The 19,653-nt window shown below is 42.0% G+C and overlaps 1 protein-coding gene across 4 annotated transcripts in view; it reads left to right on the forward strand.

Annotated features, from left to right (window-relative positions):
* CLIP2 (CAP-Gly domain containing linker protein 2) overlaps positions 1 to 19,653 on the forward strand; it is a 187,864-nt gene that overhangs the window by 137,402 nt on the left and 30,809 nt on the right. The gene's annotated exons all lie outside the window — the stretch shown is intronic.

Below are 19,653 nucleotides of genomic sequence, written 5' to 3' on the forward strand. Positions count from 1 at the left end.
AATACACAGGGTATATCAACACCTGTGTCCGTAAGGAAACAATTATACCTAACGGTCCCGTACAGATAAACGTTATACACCTATAATAAATTGCACAAGAAAGACCTCAAAGTACAGTTAATGAACAACTTTATTAATAAAAACCAACAGCAAAAGGGACAACAATGATGATGATGAGTACCAATAGTCAGGCACCATGCACCTGAGGTAGTGTAAATAATAGGTATCACTGATGCCTCATTGTATTGTTATATACACTCACCGGCCACTTTATTAGGTACACCATGCTAGTAACGGGTTGGACCCCCTTTTGCCTTCAGAACTGCCTCAATTCTTCGTGGCATAGATTCAACAAGGTGCTGGAAGCATTCCTCAGAGATTTTGGTCCATATTGACATGATGGCATCACACAGTTGCCGCAGATTTGTCGGCTGCACATCCCAAAGATGCTCCATACAAGGCAGGATGGATCCATGCTTTCATGTTGTTTACGCCAAATTCTGACCCTACTATCCGAATGTCGCAGCAGAAATCGAGACTCATCAGACCAAGCAACGTTTTTCCAATCTTCTACTGTCCAATTTCGATGAGCTTGTACAAATTGTAGCCTCAGTTTCCTGTTCTTAGCTGAAAGGAGTGGTACCCGGTGTGGTCTTCTGCTGCTGTAGCCCATCTGCCTCAAAGTTCGACGCACTGTGCGTTCAGAGATGCTCTTAGGCCTACCTTGGTTGTAACAGGTGGCGATTTGAGTCACTGTTGCCTTTCTATCAGCTCAAACCAGTCTGCCCATTCTCCTCTGACCTCTGGCATCAACAAGGCATTTCCGCCCACAGAACTGCCGCTCACTGGATTTTTTTTCTTTTTCGGACCATTCTCTGTAAACCCTAGAGATGGTTGTGCGTGAAAATCCCAGTAGATCAGCAGTTTCTGAAATACTCAGACCAGCCCTTCTGGCACCAACAACCTTCCACGTTCAAAGGCACTCAAATCACCTTTCTTCCCCATACTGATGCTCGGTTTGAACTGCAGGAGATTGTCTTGACCATGTCTACATGCCTAAATGCACTGAGTTGCCGCCATGTGATTGGCTGATTAGAAATTAAGTGTTAACAAGAAGTTGGACAGGTGTACCTAATAAAGTGGCCGGTGAGTGTATACTTGTTTGATAAGTGTCATGGTTAACTCCGGGACTCGATCCGGTGATCTCTGGCTGTGGATGGGTTTCCCTCCCTGTTTGACCACAGCCTGTGTTGTCTCTTTCCAAGTCTCTTGTCCTTGTTTTGCTGTGTTGCCTCTATGCATGTGTTTTCACTTTCTCATTTTGGTTTGTCGTTTCACATCTTGGGAGGGCTTATTTATAATATCCTGAAATATGCAGTCTTTAATCTCTATATTTTAAGTTAGATGGATGTTTGGAGTCCCAGCTTCCCATTTCAGCATTATCTTGCTTAGGTTTTCTCTATTGCTTCTCCTGAAGTTTCTTTGCGTGTTCCCCCTTCTGAGCTCTTTTCCTATTTTGTTTAATTCATACAAACCTAAGGTCTTTTTGGGTTCCTTTCTTTTCCTTCCGTCTGTCATGTATGAATGTGTGAACATGTCTTTTTTCGCTCTGTGCGGCACCCTCTGTCTGAGTCACTCCGTTCTGTTGTTGTGGTTTTGGGTTAAACTCTGTGTATAGTCGAGGGCGTAGCTAAGGATACTGAGGGTCAGTGCCAACATTGACTGGAGGCGCCATTGTGTAACTTTAGGGAGCCAACCTCCGCGGTCAGACAGGGACAAATCAGGGTCAGGTTAGGGATTTGCCCAGTTTATATATGAACCTGTAGTTTGTAGGTTTTACATCTTCCCTGGTTTGTTCATCCCTGTGTTAGTGTTAGAGCTCAGTCATAACAATAAGATTTAGTTACATATACCCATTTGTCACTATTTTTAAGGGTTAACTCTTTGCCGAGAATTAACACACCGCAAGATGGAATTTTGTTTTGCCAGACAGTGTAACGTGCGTAGGGAAGTGGTCATGGGCAACAGGCTGTTGTTCTCCCACACCCTGGCACCTCACAAATAAATGGTGTCCCAGTTCCAATGTTCTGTAAGTGTAGTGCAGTTCACTCTTATTTTGGCCACAGGCTTCCTCTGTGTCCACGATCCCAGATGCACATTCAATAGGGGACAAAGAGTTTTAACAAGTTCGTCTTTACTTAACAGTTCAAGTACATCCATCTTTAACACGCAGTATCGGGCACAGCACCTTCCGTCACTTGCTTCCTCCACACGGAACATCTCACTCTTGTTCTCACAATCACCCCTACACATGATCCTCCTGTCAGCCCCAGGGTTTCCGAATCTAGCTCCAAATTATGCCCAAGATCTGCAACATTTCCCTCACACGGTTCCATGGTCATCTTCCACTGTACAGAAGAGTTATCTGTGCTCGCCATAGCCCCTGACTCGAGCTTTAGGTTCCAGACGTTGCAGAAATGGTTGTAGGGAGTTCTGTGCCCCCAACTAAATCTTCACCTTTTCTAACTTAATCCCAAAATCCTATGCTATGCTTAATGTAATCTAAATTGAACCCTAGACTTTCCCTATACACTATAACATTATACATTAATCATAATACATTACCTTTAAAGGGAATCTGTCATCACATTTGACCTACCTAAACTATTAATATGGGCATACAGGTTATAGACTGCTGATTAGAGTGATGGCTTTATGTCTCATATGTGATACCTTGTTGTTAAGAAGTCATCTTTTATCACTTTATGTAAATTACCTCTTCCGGGCTATCGTGAGACGCTGCCTGGAAGATAACTCTGCCTCCAGAGCTCATTATACATGAAGGGGAGTTACCAGTGTGATGTGTAACGGCCGCTCTCTGCTCTCCTGATCTCACTGCAGAACTCTGCAGGTTCAGCATCCATCTCACAGGCAGACAGGGTGCAATGCTGTTACAATACAGCAGTACTCAGAGAGCTGCAAAAATGTGTTTGCAAGAAGTCAAATTAAATTTTTCCTGTTCTGTGTTAGTTACTTGTCTGGTAACTTCCCCTTCCTAAGCTCTGGAGGCAGAGTTATCTTCCAGGCAGCGTCCTTCCCACAGCCTGGAAGAGGTCATTTACAGTTATATGAAAAAGTTTGGGCACCCCTATTATTCTTAAGCTTAATGTTTTATAAAAATAGTTTTTTTTTGCAACAGCTATTTCAGTTTCATATATCTAATAACTGTTGGACACAGTAATGTTTCTGCCTTGAAATGAGGTTTATTGTACTAACAGAAAATGTGCAATCTGCATTCAAACAAAATTTGACAGGTGCATAAGTATGGGCACCTCACCAGAAAAGTGACATTAATATTTAGTAGATCCTCCTTTTGCAAAAATAACAGCCTCTAGTCGCTTCCTGTAGCTTTTAATGAGTTCCTGGATCCTGGATGAAGGTATTTTTGACCATTCCTCTTTACAAAACAAATACAGTTCAGTTAAGTTTGATGGTCGCTGAGCATGGACAGCCCTCTTCAAATGATCCCACAGATGTTCAATGATATTAAGGTCTGGGGACTGGGATGGCCATTCCAGAACAGTGTAATTGTTCCTCTGCATGAATGCCTGAGTAGATTTGGAGCGGTGTTTTGGATCATTGTCTAGCTGAAAGATCCATCCCCTGCGTAACTTCAACTTTGTCACTGATTCCTGAACATTATTGTCAAGAATCTGCTGATACTGAGAGGAATCCATGCGTCCCTCGACTTTAACAAGATTCCCGGTGCCGGCATTGGCCACACAGCCCCAAAGCATGATGGAACCTCCACCAAATTTTACTGTGGGTAGCAAGTGTTTTTCTTGGAATGCTGTGTTTTTTTTGCCGCCATGCATAACGCCTTTTTGTATGACCAAACAACTCAATCTTGGTTTCATCAGTCCACAGGACCTTCTTCCAAAAAGAAATTGGCTTCTCCAAATGTGCTTTTGCATACCTCAGCTGACTCTGTTTGTGGCGTGCTTGCAGAAACGGCTTCTTTCGCATCACTCTCCCATACAGCTTCTCCTTGTGCAAAGTGCGTTGTATAGTTGACCGATGCACAGTGACACCATCTGCAGTAAGTTGATGCTGCCGCTCTCTGGAGGTGGTCTGAGGATTGTCCTTGACTGATCTCACCATTCTTCTCTGCCTTTCTGATGTTTTTCTTGGCCTGCCACTTCTGGCCTTAACAAGAACTGTACCTGTGTTCTTCCATTTCCTTGCTATGTTCCTCACAGTGGAAACTGACAGGTTAAATCTCTTAGACAGCTTTTTGTATCCTTCCCCTGAACAACTATGTTGAATAATCTTTGTTTTCAGATCATTTGACAGTTGTTTTGAGGAGCCCATGATGCCACTCTTCAGAGGAGATTCAAACAGGAGAACAACTTGCAAGTGGCCACTTTAAGTAGCTTTTCTCATGATTGCATACACCTGGCTATGAAGTTCAAAGCTCAATGAGGTTACAAAACCAAAAAAAGTGCTTTAGTAAGTCAGTAAAAAAGTAGGTAGGAGTATTTAAAACAAGAAAATGATAAGGGTGCCCATACTTATGCACCTGTCAAATTTTGTTTGAATGCAGATTGCACATTTTCTGTTAGTACAATAAACCTAATTTCAAGGCAGAAACATTACTGTGTCCAACAGTTATTAGATATATGAAACTGAAATAGCTGTTGCAAAAAAAACAATTTTTATAAAACATTAAGCTTAAGATTAATAGGGGTGCCCAAACTTTTTCATATAACTGTATATAAAGAGATAAAAGATGATTTACCAATAACAAGGCATCTGATATGTGGCACACAGGCAGGACTTTTTTCAGTGGTCTATAACCTGTATGCCCATATTAATTGTTTAGCTAATGCAAGTGTGGTGACAGATTCCCGTCAAAGAGAAACTATCAGCAATCTGGGGCTACCTTTCTTATTTAATAAAAGAATAGGCAGCCCTAGATTGGTTATTTAATCGTATGAACATATATTTTAACATCATATAAGAATAAACAGAAATCAGAGTCAAAATGATGTAAAATATATTGACCAAGAGATCTAGATGTAATTTGATTGTTTGGTTGTCAAAATTGTTAGTCCTTTAGCGTTACCCAGGGTGCACCACGTGGAGGTGGACTAACGTTGCACACAAAAGTGTGTAGAACATTTCTTAAAGTCCCCTGAAAGGGCCCAATTTTCTTGCAAAACTCTTGCACGAATCTATGTGGCTCTTTGCACTAACCCAGCGCTGCCGCATCATTTACAAAATGGTGACTGAACGAGAACCACTCTAAACATATTGTCATTCAGTAACTGCTTGGTAAACTATTCGAAAAATCGCCAGTCTGGGACTTCCCACTCTTTTATTGAATTAAAAGGGCATCCCCATATTGGTGATAGGTACTCTTTAAGTAGTTCTGTTAAAGGGGTTGTCCAGTACTTTTATATTGATGGCTTATCCTTAGGATAGGTCATCACTATCAGATTGGTGATGGTGCAACACCTGACATCCCCACCAATCAGTTGTTCTTGGTGACGGCGGCGGCCAAATGTAATTAGTTGAGGAATTAGAGGTAGAGTGGCTGTGGCCGGGTCCTGCATATTCACCCCTATTCCAATAAAAAGGGGTGGATCTGCAGTACCCCGCTATGGCCACTACAGAGTTAACGGAGCTGTGCTGTTCCGCTCTGCAACTGATCATATCTGGCCGCTGACGGCATCGGGAGCAGCCTGGACCACCCCTTTAATGTTTAATAAAATACATTGAGATACTATTAAAATACTTGAATATGAACATTCTGCTTCCAAACGATGTCAAGATGTAGAGAGCCGCACTCTCAGGTAACGAGCGTATTTGGAGTACAATGGATCATGGCATCTAAATCTGTTTCTACTGAGCACTCATCAACCAGAATAAGGTGATGCTTGGACCTTGCCATTGCTTGTACAAATGCCAACATGTTTTTGAAAAATGATCTCAGTTTGTTTTGTATTATGTTTTCTGGACCCACTGTAACATAAAATAAGCACAACAGGAGAAAGCCTGTGCCCTTACTACTTTTGTCAAGAGTGCCTTCCCAGCTGTCCGTCACCAATAACAGGGGTACCTCCCCAGCGACCCCTGCTTACAGTTTCAGAAGCACTGCACTAGATTATACTTTCAAATTATTAATAGCATTAAAATAATGAAATTCCGAATAAGGAAAGCTTTAGTTATTTTTAACTCATTTATAATTGTGTTCCTCTTTTAATCTAAACAGTAGTAAAATTGACTTCTAACAATAGACTGAGATGTGCAGCTATGACCTTCTGTATATACTGTATCTGGATTTACTCACGTAAGGAAACAGCTTTGTTGTAGCTGTGGAGTTAAAATAACATGTAACAGGCCACCTTCATCAAAAATGAATCTAATCTCATAAAATAATCATGGCTGTCATTTGCAGATGAAAATGATATTGTTATTCTATGCTTCCTGTTTCTTTCTTCATATTTATAGGTCATGTATCATTTAAATTGTCCTTTCAAATTTCATTATTATACATTTGCATTTTTCTCTGGTTTTTCCTAACATTTCATTGTGTTTTGCTGCAAATGACTAACATTTAGAATATGTGCACATTTTCAGTGAATAACTCTTATTTATGTAAACACTGGTGCAAGTACTTCTTGAGTAATTAAGATCAAGGATGAATAATGATTAAAAAATTACTAATTTTCTCTCTGGATATATTGCACGTAGGACAATGGAGGCTGAACTGTTTCTGTTGTATTTAAAGGGAATCTGTCAGCATGTTTTGCTATGTAATCTGAGGACAGCATGAGGTAGGGGTTAAACCACAGATTTCAATGATGTGTCACTTATCAGGCTGTTGTTTACTTACACTAAAGGTTTTATCACCAGGACATTATCATTGCTGTGAATAGCTGGCACGTGCCTCCTGGTCTAAATCTGCCCCCTCCTGTAATAAGCAGCTCTCTATTAATAGTCAATGTACACAGCGTGGTGTAGGGAGGTTAACTTTCTCAGCTCTGCTTCATGGTACATCTAAGAACTCTGATTGTGCCACAACCACTGCACCCAGTAAACTAAGTGATAAGTTGTTGGATTCAGCATCTCTTTGCCTACATCATGCTTAGGTAGCAAAAACCTGGTGACAGATTCCATTTACGTGAAACAGTTAGCTCAATAATAGTATACGGTAAGTGTCTGCAAAATATAACTGAACTACATTTCTCAACCTTCTCACCTCTAATAATAATAATAATAATAATAATAATTTTTATTTATAAAGCGCCAACATATTCCGCAACGCTTTACAACTTATAGAGGGGACTTGTACAGACAATAGACATTACAGCATAACAGAAATCACAGTTCAAAACAGATACCAGGAGGAATGAGGGCCCTGCTCGCAAGCTTACAACCTACGAGGAAAAGGGGAGACACGAGAGGTGGATGGTAACAATTGCTTTAGTTATTTGGACCAGCCATAGTGTAAGGCCTCTTGACAAAAGTTTAAAATATGTCTAATGTTTAAATAAAGATAGCCAAACAGAATGTTTCCTAGCCCTTTTCTGAAGGCTCAGTGGCAATCTAGCTATGTATTTGGATGTTATCTTTGGATGATATTTTCCATGCGATTCAACAATGACATTCTTTCCATTTAACCCCTTCCCGACCCATGACGCCACGTAGGCGTCATGAAAACCCGTGCCAATCCGACCCATGACGCCTATGTGGCGTCATGGAATGATCGCGTCCCTGCAGATCGGGTGAAGGGGTTAACTCCCATTTTACCCGATCTGCAGAGACAGGGGGAGTGGTACTTCAGCCCAGGGGGGGTGGCTTCACCCCCCCCCCCCCCCGTGGCTACGATCGCTCTGATTGGCTGTTGAAAGTGAAACTGCCAATCAGAGCGATTTGTAATATTTCACCTAAAAAACTGGTGAAATATTACAATCCAGCCATGGCTGATGCTGCAATATCATCGGCCATGGCTGGAAAACCTGAAGTGACCCCCCCCACCCCACCGATCGCCCCCCCAGTCCTCCGTTATGGGGTCCGGTCCCCTCCGTCCTGTGCTCCGCTCCCCCGTCCTCCTGCCCGCTCCCCCCCTGCTCCTATGTCACCCCCCGGTGCTCCGACGCCCCCCCCCCCCGTGCCCCGATCTCCCCCCCCTTATACTTACCGAGGCTCCCGGCGTCGGTCCGTCTCCTCGCTGGGCGCCGCCATCTTCCAAAATGGCGGGCGCATGCTCAGTGCGCCCGCCGAATCTGCCAGCCGGCAGATTCATTACAAGTACATTTTGATCGCTGTGGTAGGTTCTATCACAGCGATCAAAATAAAAAAAATAATAAATAAACCCCCCCCTTTATCACCCCCATAGGTAGGGACAATAATAAAATAAAGAAAATATTTTTTTTTCTTTTTCCACTAGGGTTAGGGTTAGAACTAGGGTTAGGGTTACGGGTAGGGTTAGGGTTAGGGGTAGTGTTAGGGTTACAGGTAGAGTTAGGGTTAGGGGTAGGGTTAGGGTTATGGCATGTGCGGATTTGGCTGCGGATCCGCAGCGGATTGGCCGCGGATCCGCAGCGGATTGGCCGCGGATCCGCAGCGGATTGGCCGCCGTGTACACCTATGGAAAACCAAATCCGCTGTGCCCATGGTGCGGAAAATTCCGTGCAGAAACGCTGCGTTGTATTTTCCGCAGCATGTCAATTCTTTGTGCGGATTCCGCAGCGTTTTTACACCTGTTCCTCAATAGGAATCCGCAGGTGAAATCCGCACAAAAAAACACTGGAAATCTGCTGTAAATCCGCAGGTAAAACGCAGTGCCTTTTACTTGCAGATTTTTCAAAAATCGTGTGGAAAAATCTCACACGAATCCGCAACGTGGGAACATACCCTTAGGGTTAGGGTTGGAATTAGAGTTAGGGTTGGAAATAGGGTTAAGATTAGGCTTGTGGTTAGGGTTACGGATAGGGTTAGGGGTGTGTTGGGGTTACAGTTGTGGTTAGGGTTGAGATTAGGGTTAGGATTGGGATTAGGGTTGGAATTAGGGTTACGGGTGTGTTGGGGTTAGGGTTGTGGTTAGGGGTGTGTTGGGGTTAGGGTTGGGATTAGGGTTATGGCTACAGTTGGGATTAGGATTAGGGGTGTGTTGGGGTTAGTGTTGAAGTTAGAATTGAGGGGTTTCCACTGTTTAGGCACATCAGGGGTCTCCAAACGCAACATGGCGCCACCATTGATTCCAGCCAATCTTGCATTCAAAAAGTCAAATGGTGCTCCCTCCCTTCCAAGCCCCGACGTGCGCCCAAACAGTGGTTTACCCCCACATTTGGGGTACCAGCGTACTCAGGACAAACTGGGCAACAACTGTTGGGGTCCAATTTCTCCTGTTACCCTTGCAAAAATAAAAAATTACTTGCTAAGACATAATTTTTGAGGAAAGAACAATTATTTTTTATTTTCACGGCTCTGCGTTGTAAACTTCTGTGAAGCACTTGGGGGTTGAACGTGCTCATCACACATCTAGATAAGTTCCTTGGGGGGTCTAGTTTCCAAAATGGGGTCACTTGTGGGGTGTTTCTACTGTTTAGGCACATCAGGGGCTCTGCAAATGCAACGTGACGCCCGCAGACCATTCCATCAAAGTCTGCATTTCAAAACATCACTACTTCCCTTCCGAACCCCGACGTGTGCCAAAACAGTGGTTTACCCCCACATATGGGGTATCAGCGTACTCAGGAGAAACTGGACAACAACTTTTGGGGTCCAATTTCTCCTGTTACCCTTGGGAAAATAAAAAATTGTGGGCTAAAAAATCATTTTTGAGAAAAGAAAAATTATTTTTTATTTTCACGGCTCTGCGTTATAAACTTCTGCGAAGCACTTGGGGGTTCAAAGTGCTCACCACACATCTAGATTAGTTCCTTGGGAGGTCTAGTTTCCAAAATGGGGTCACTTGTGCGGGAGCTCCAATGTTTAGGCACACAGGGGCTCTCCAAATGTGACATGGTGTCCGCTAATGATTGGCGCTAATTTTCCATTCAAAAAGCCAAATGGCATGCCTTCCCTTCCGAGCCCTGCCGTGCGCCCAAACAGTGGTTTACCCCCACATATGGGGTATCATCGTACTCAGGACAAACTGGACAACAACATTTGGGGTCCAATTTCTCCTATTACCCTTGGGAAAATAAAAAATTCTGGGCTAAAAATCATTTTTGAGGAAAGAAAAATTATTTTTTATTTTCACAGCTCTGCGTTATAAACTTCTGTGAAGCACCTGGGGGTTATAAGTGCTCACTATGCATCTAGATAAGTTCCTTGGGGGGTCTAGTTTCCAAAATGGGGTCACTTGTAGGGGAGCTCCAATGTTTCGGCACACAGGGGCTCTCCAAACGCGACATGGTGTCCGCTAACGATTGGAGCTAATTTTCCATTCAAAAAGTCAAATGGCACGCCTCCCCTTCCGAGCCTTGCCGTGCCCCCAAACAGTGGTTTACCCCCACATATGAGGTATCAACGTACTCAGCAGAAATTGCCCAACAAATTTTAGGATCCATTTTATCCTGTTGCCCATGTGAAAATGAAAAAATTGAGGCTAAAAGAAATTTTGTGTGAAAAAAAAGTACTTTTTCATTTTTACGGATCAATTTATGAAGCACCTGAGAGTTAAAAGTGCTCACTATGCTTCTAGATAAGTTCCTTGGGGGGTCTAGTTTCCAAAATGGGGTCACTTGTGGGAGCGCTCCAATGTTTAGGCACACATGGGCTCTCCAAACGTGACATGGTGTCTGCTAGCGATGGAGATAATTTTTTATTCAAAAAGTCAAATGGCGCTCCTTCCCTTCCGAGCCTTACCATGTGCCCAAACAGTGGTTTACCCCCACATGTGAGGTATCGGTGTACTCAGGAGAAATTGTCCAACAAATTTTAGGATCCATTTTATCCTGTTGCCCATGTGAAAATGAAAAAATTGAGGCTAAAATAATTTTTTTGTGAAAAAAAAGTACTGTTTCATTTTTACGGATCAATTTGTGAAGCACCTGGGGGTTTAAAGTGCTCACTATGCTTCTAGATAAGTTCATTGGGGGGTCTAGTTAACAAAATGGGGTCACTTGTGGGGGAGCTCCAATGTTTAGGCACACGGGGGCTCTCCAAACGCGACATGGTGTCCGCTAAAGATTGGAGCCAATTTTTAATTGAAAAAGTCAAATGGCGCTCCTTCCCTTCCGAGCCCTGCCGTGCGCCCAAACAGTGGTTTACCCCCACATATGAGGTATCAGCGTACTCAGGATAAATTGCACAACAACGTTCGTGGTCCAGTTTCTCCTTTTACCCTTGGGAAAATAAAAAATTTTTCGCTAAAAGATCATTTTTGTGACTAAAAAGTTAAATGTTCATTTTTTACTTCCATGTTGCTTCTGCTGCTGTGAAACACCTGAAGGGTTAATAAACTTCTTGAATGTGGTTTTGAGCACCTTGAGGGGTGCAGTTTTTAGAATGGTGTCACTTTTGGGTATTTTCAGCCATATAGAACCCTCAAACTGACTTCAAATGTGAGGTGGTTCCTAAAAAAAATGGTTTTGTAAATTTTGTTGTAAAAATGAGAAATCACTGGTCAAATTTTAACCCTTATAACTTCCTAGCAAAAAAAAAAATTTGTTTCCAAAATTGTGCTGATGTAAAGTAGACATGTGGGAAATGTTATTTATTAACTATTTTGTGTCACATAACTCTCTGGTTTAACAGAATAAAAATTCAAAATGTGAAAATTGCAAAATTTTCAAAATTTTTGCCAAATTTCCATTTTTTTCACAAATAAACTCAGAAATTATCGACCTAAATTTACCACTAACATGAAACCCAATATGTCACGAAAAAACAATCTCAGAATCGCTAGGATCCGTTGAAGCGTTCCTGAGTTATTACCTCATAAAGGGACACTGGTCAGAATTGCAAAAAACGGCAAGGTCATTAAGGCCAAAATAGGCTGGGTCATGAAGGGGTTAATATACATTTTGTTTTCCTTTTTAACAAGAGTATAAGTTGTGTTCATCTACCCTGGTCTCTTTAAATGCTTTCAATTCTTCCTTCTTTTCGGGATTTTTACCAATTGTGCAATGAGAATTTCATTTACCAAAATCTCCTATCCTTCTTGGACATTTCTGTGCTTTAGAACATCCAACCATTGGACATTTCCTACCCTCTTTCTGAGCCCATTAAAATCTGCCTTTCTGAAGTCCGACCTTAAAGTCTGTGTCCTTGTTGGACTTCTTCCTCTTGTAATCCAAAATTTGATGATTGTATGATCGCAGGCTACTAAATTCCCAAGCACCTTTACTTCCTCAACCATTTCCTCCCTGTTGATAAGAATTAGGTACAAGATCACAGATCCTCTTGTTATCTCTTCTACCTTTTGAAAGATAAAGTTGTCAGTAAGAGAAGATAAGAATTTTCTGGACCCATTACTTTGGCCTGAGAAAGATTACCACCAAATATCTGGATAGTTAAAATCTCCCATAATCAGTATATGCCAATTACTGAACCAAACAATCCTGGTATGTATGGGAACATCTACTTATTCATTTTGAGTGTGTTAAAACTTTTTAAATTTTTAGTCTAACAGTTTGTCTGTTTTTTTGGTTCAAACCAACTCTCCTAGAACATCCCTGAGGTTCCTAGAAAATGGAGAGTTTCCTCATTCCTGGGAGAGTCTGCAAATTTCTTGAGCCCCGCTAAAATCTTGTGGAAATCAGCAAGGTTCCAGATGACTAATAATTCCAATAATCAAGACACCCCTTTCTTTATCTATGCTTTACTATATCTCTATTTACTGCTCCAGTCATATGCATATATACAAGACAAATTATGGCTACGTTCACATTTGCATTGTTGTGTGTTGCGTCGGCGACGCATCGGCGACGCAACGCACAACGCATGCAAAACGCATTGTTTTGTGACGCATGCGTCCTTTTTTTGCTTGATTTTGCACGCACAAAAAATGCAACTTGCTGCGTCCTCTGCGCCCTGACGCGTGCGCCGCAGTGACGCATGCGTCACAAAACGCAAGTGCAACGCATGTCCATGCGCCCCCATGTTAAATATAGGGGCGCATGACGCATGCGTCGCCGCTGCGGCGCCCGACGCTGCGTCGCACAACGCTAATGTGAACGTAGCCTATGAATTCTGGCAATAAAGATATCTGCCCAATGATGACAAAAGTATTCACGGAGTGATACCTTTATTGGCTAACAAGAAAATAATGTTTGCAGCTGTCAGAGCACAGTGGCTCCTTCAGGCAAAACTACAAATAGATTAATAAGAAAAAGGCACAACATTTAAATGATACTACAGTAGGACATTTGTTCACGATGTGGGAGGTGTGATGCCTCCTAAAGATAAGCCAAGGAAATCAAATTAGGCATTTTGTTCCAAATGGAGAGGTGGTGGGAATGTACTTCTTAGGGTATGTTTCCACGTTAAGGATTCGTTCTGGATTTGCTGCGGATTGGACGCTGCATACAGCCGCAGCGTCCAATCCGCAGCGTTCAGATGATACAGCATAGTGGAGGGGATTTTATGAAATCCCGTCTCCACTATGTGTACAGGGCCGCATCCGGCGACCCTGCGTAACCGGACATGCAGTGCGTCTTTCCAGACCGCAGCATCTCTATTTATCTTGCGGAGACGCAAGGTGGAGGTGTGAATTGTATCCATGTAGTGACTCATAAATGCAGGTGTTAAATTGAGTCCTAGTGTCAAAGATTTGAACATCTTTATCAGTTTGACTTCCTAAATCTTTCTTTCCCTGTCATCCTTAAAATGTCCTTTTTGTATTAAGACTTTAAAGTCTTTCAGTTCCAGAGACTATAACTTCCTTTTTCTGTTGAGATAAGTTCTCAAAAGTCTTCTCATTATCATCACAGGCAGAATTACAATGAGAGATGGCCCCTTTACATAGATAAATCCACTATTTACAATACTATAGGTGAAAGTCGCAGCTCACTTTCTTTCCTTCCCGCACATTGACCTCCTCACAGATCACAGAACATGCTTTATACATTCTCCTGATGTAGTTAATGAGTCATTTCCAGAATATTGTAATTTATGGTTCACATGGCTGCTGTAAAACATATCTGTAAATGCCACAATCATATATAGGAAATAAAATTGTAAAATCTACCAACAAAAATGTAATTAAAAACAATTAGAAAATTTTCTACAAAAAACATCCTTCTCCCATATTAAAGTTAGTATGGACCTACTTCAGATAATGTCTAACTCAGCACCTTCCCAAAAAGGCTTAAAATCCATATACTCATTGTTGGGTAGAAGAAACATCTCTGTTAAATCCACCCCTTTTTCATCATGGAAAAAGGGCCTAAACAAAACAATCTCATGCCTAGAATGGACGCTGCTTTAACATTTGTCAACCGCACTTTCACATGTGTTGCATACTACGATGTCTGCATGAAAACACATGTTCCCTGATACTTCCCATCTGTTTTGGTGCGGCTGCGGTAACAAAGGTACTTTGCTACTGTATATATCATCTGGGATTGCCCGGTGATAACCGACACTTGGACCTCCATTTTCCAACTGATCTTACCCCTTATCCATGTTAGAATAACATCTTAACACTCCTTAGCCTTAGTGTTATTAAACATTCATTCAGCGCTTATAAGAGGGCGAGTGATTACTGTACAAATATTATTTGCTACCAAAATGGCTATCACCAAAATATGGAATAAACCTAGCTCTCCCAACATAGAGGAAGTTACCTTGGCTATTAACAAAATGTGCTCCTTTGAAAAAAATGCTTTTAAAAATAATAGAGTATAAGCCTTCCTCAGAACTTGGAAATTATGGCTCCATAATCCAAAAAATATGATCCAGATGTAACTTTTTGAGCTTGAAGTAAATAGTCAAAAACCCCGAGTATTGTTGCTGTTCAACCATGTTGTTTCTGATACATTTTTGGTATTGTTAAAACTAATCCTTTGTATGAAAGTTTTCAGTATTTCACCTTTTTATATGTAATGATCCTATTTGTTGAATACAAATGTTAAAACCAAATAAAAAAAATTATAGATTTAAAAACAAACAAAAAAAAAATGAATAGAAAAAGCCCTCTAAACCATTGAAAGTGTTTGGGAGCTGTATTCTTTGTCTGGCATCCAGGTGAAAAATTCATTTAAAGGCGATCTGTTAGGCTAGGGTCACATTGCGTTATGTGACCGCGTTTAACGGACTACGTTACACCGCGGCATAACGCGGTGTTAACGTAGTCCGTTAACGCCGCCATAGCCTGTAATGACGAACGCGTCGCTAGCGCCCGCCCACATTGGGCGGGCGCTAGCGATGTGCCGTCATTTGAGTGACGGACCTCGGACGCTGCTTGCAGCGTCCGTGGCGCGCCCGAGGTCCGTTCCTCGCTAGTGCAGATCGGGGATCTGCGCTAGCGGGGACGCCGAACGCGGACCCTAGAGAAGCATTGCGTTAGCGCAATTCGCTAGCGCTATGCGCTTAACGGATTGCCCTAACGCAATGTGAACCTAGCCTTACACTGAATAAGTTGTTTGATCTGGAGAAGGAGCTGAACAGATTGATGGACATAGCAGAAGTGAAGCCAAACGATCACACTTTTATATGAATAAAATAAGAAAGCTCCTCATGCTCTGTAACATAATGCTAATACTAGGATCAGATTCAGTTTTTAATATTTTTTAAAGGGAACCTGTCACCCCCAAAATCGAAGATGAGGTAAGCCCACCGCCATCAGGGGCTTATCTACAGCATTCTGGAATGCTGTAGATAAGCCCCTGATGTATCCTGAAAGATGAGAAAAAGAGGTTATATTATACTCACCCAGGGGCGGTCCCGCTGCGGTCCGGTCTGATGGGCGTCATGATTCGGGTCCAGCGCCTCCTATCTTCATTCCATGACGTCCTCTTCTTGTCTTCTTGCTGCGGCTCTGGCGCAGGCGTACTTTGCCCGTTGAGGGCAGAGCAAAGTGCTGCAGTGCACAGGAAAAGGTCAGAGAGTCCCGGCACCTGTGCACTGCAGTACTTTGCTCTGCCATCAACAGGGCAGACAAAGTACACCTGCGCCGGAGCCGCAGCGTGAAGAGAAGAAGAGGACGTCATCCTATGAAGATAGGAGGCCCCGGACCAGACCTGCGACGCCCATTGGACCCGGACCGCAGCGGGACCGCCCCGGGGTGAGTATAATATAACCTCTTTTTCTCATCTTTCAGGATGCAAACTAGAAGTATATGCAGAAATTACAACAATGTGCCCTCTGTCCACACTGTGTCATTACCTCAGGCCCAAATCTCAGAAGCATTATAAACTGGCAACGGCCCGAATCAGAGATAACTTTGATATCTTCAGAGGCCCCATAGACAATGAATGGAGGTCAAGAATATGCACCTCTGTTTCATTCAAGATGGGGCTGCAGCTCTCATGTTCCAGAGCACTGTTATTCCTTATAATATATATATATATATATATATATATATATATATATATATATATATTATAGATAAGGGATAACTTTTTTTTCAGGGTGGTAATAACCTTTTAATGATGACACTTAGCATAGTTTGCCCCTTTTTGACTATGTTCTTTGGGCACTACATTTTCAAATGCATAATGATAGCCTCTGGCCACTAATATAATTCATTATGGGCCTTTTGTGAATGGCGCTGGGTCGATTAACCTTGTCATGCTATAAAATGTATAGATAAACTGCCATCTTTCCTGACATGTTTGATTATATTTCAATTGACATAACATCTTTGAAGCTTCTTTTCTGAGAAACCAGTAGTGTGCCATTTCTGTTATTCTACCTGGAAATGTACAAAAAAAACTGCCAACTGGGTGTTTCCATTCCCTTTGTCAGTAGGGTGTTTCCCTACATAATCTAGCACCTTCTGTATTAATTGGTTAGTGTCAGATTGTATAGGGACACCTCCCCAACTGGTCCAACCAATTGGCAATTTATTAATTCATTTCTAGCAGAAATGGCACAATGCAGAGTTATAAGAAAAAAAAGTCCCAGAATTATTAATTTATGAGAAAAGCAGTATATACTAAAACTGTCACCATGTGGCGATTTTTGAGAAGGAAAGGGGGCCTCAAACTGTCCCAGGAACTGGGACTTTAACTATCCCTGTCCTGGGGGTACTATTGAAGGTAGAGAGGCCCAAGTCTCCGACCTTACTATGTTAAACCCTGTTAAATCCTGATCTGTCCCCTCCCCTACCCCATTAGCCATGGGACAGAAATGTAATGTAAACGAGGCACAAAGACAAAATGGGGATAACAGAAAACCTATATCATAAAATAGCACTAACTAACAAAAGGGAGGAGGATTGGGACAGGGAGGAATAAACTAAATGGGAGCAGGGACCAGGAGATAAATACACTCGTACAACAGCAAACCACAGAACACTGCTAGAACAACTCTCCTACAACCACTTAGCTTTAGCACACAGCACATGAAGACAAATCTTTCACCAGCAGGGACAAGAAGGTCTGACCAGTTTATATAGGAAGAGGTAATTATCAGATCAGAAGCAGCTGAATAAAAAGGGTCGTTAATCTCTTCAGCACCAGAGGAAACTAAATTTAATATGGGACACAAATCACAGCATCGCTAATGAAGACCTGCAATTCATTACCCGACATGACAGTCTAACTCCAGGTCTTCCAGGGGGATGTGACACCCTCGTGACAAAAACATACTTGTTTGGAAAGATGACAGGACTTCTTTAAATATCATGGTTTCTCTTAATACATTTTTTTCTATGTAGTATAAGATTTTGTGGTCAAACACCTGCTTCCTATGTTGGGATTTTCCAAGACTTTCTTAACTTATTACACTTGTCCAGCTTACATTCCTGAAGTCTGGAAAGAGAACAAGGATTGGAACATTTGTGCTCAGCTATTTGGCTTATTTTCATAGTATTAGATAAAGCCAGTGCAATAGTGAAGGATAACAGGGAGGACAAAATACAGTTGCTTCAGCTAGAAAGCCAATGCAGATGGGATTAAACCAAGCACTGATTGAGAGAAGGGCTCTTGTTTATAAACATTATGTTACATTCTTATTACCAAGACATCCTTGACTTGTTTTCTGCTCATAGATTTTACAGGACAGTCATGGCCAGGGTGAATGGAAAGTAAATGCTGTAATGTGCAGATGTTGAATGTTACAGCTGCCTAGCAGACTTGGCGAGAGGTTCCGCACGTGATGAAGTTTATTCTGGCAGATTCATGTATAAATTGAAATCTGAATATTTAATTTTCTTAAAGTTTTGGGAAAAATAGAAAGTATATAAATGCTATTTAGAAGTCCTGTAACATTGGCTACATATAGCCAGCAGACTAACACCTGCAGTCTTGATGTATGAAGAAACGTTCACTTTTATCGTGTTCATTGCACCTTATCACAGAATTACACAAAGATTAAGAATGTGGAGCACCACTTAGGAATTACTATTGGTAGATTAATCTTCTAAAACTCTTCTGTAGCCTTTATAGTTTAGAAGCAGAGTAAGTTTATGAATCTACAATATCCGTGAGGCTGGCGCTGATGCCACCATCCCAAGTCTGAGAGACGGCAGCCTTTCTATAGACAATGATCTAGGAGCTGGCATGATACTGTTTTGAGGGGTTGAGGAAACAATTGGGCAGATTTATGCTTGTGACTACAGCAGACTCATAAATTGGCTTAGTTTGTGAGCTAGACATGCTCAGTTTACAAAAAAACAGCTGTTTATTTTTGCAGGAAAGCTCAGTAAATATGTAAGTGTAATATGTTATCATTTGGACATGCCACGGAAAACTAAAACTCCATGTAATGCTTAGTATGGATCCTAAGGGGTGGTGCATGGTATGACATTTCTGGTGCTGATTGTACAATGTTTGTATATTAGGGTAAAATTCTAATTGTCATTTCCAAAACCTATCATATTCAAAGAAATTACATTACTTGGTCTTTGGTATTACTGTTAGGGTTGGCGGATTGCCCAAAATAAAATATAAATTTAAGTACAATCACAACCCGGGGTCCACCGTGTAGAGATGTAACCTGCTGCTAGTGTGAACAATGACGGACCCAAGCAGCGAGTGTATACCTTAGACACACTGAGTTAATGCCACACAGTGTGTTCGGAACACTGAGTACCAAGCTCAGTTTCTTCACTGAGAGGTACCACATTAAGAACGCAAAGTGCTAAACCCTGTTCACAACACAGAGACTTAAGCACATGGAATAGACTTGCTCTGCAACTAAACTGTGTCAATCGCACACATGAATGAAGCAGATGCTAAGCCAACAGATAGAACTATGATGACGCTAGATAAGATTCCCTGTTGCCTCCGCTGAGAAGTAAAGCGTAAGGGTTGAGTTTGCTCCATATCTAAACTGTGCTAACCGCACACATGAATGAAACAGATGCAGAGCCAAGAGGCTAATTGCCCCAGTCCTGACACACTGATCCTGTACCTAACCACCACCCAAAGCATGTAGCAGACTAGTGACTCTGGCGTTGAGCCAAGGGAACGAAACCACATGAATGTGTAGACAGAGTGGTAGAGTATCCACCCATACACACCGGCGCCG

The sequence above is a fragment of the Ranitomeya variabilis genome, chromosome 3 (assembly GCF_051348905.1).
Source record: "Ranitomeya variabilis isolate aRanVar5 chromosome 3, aRanVar5.hap1, whole genome shotgun sequence".
NCBI lineage: Eukaryota > Metazoa > Chordata > Amphibia > Anura > Dendrobatidae > Ranitomeya > Ranitomeya variabilis.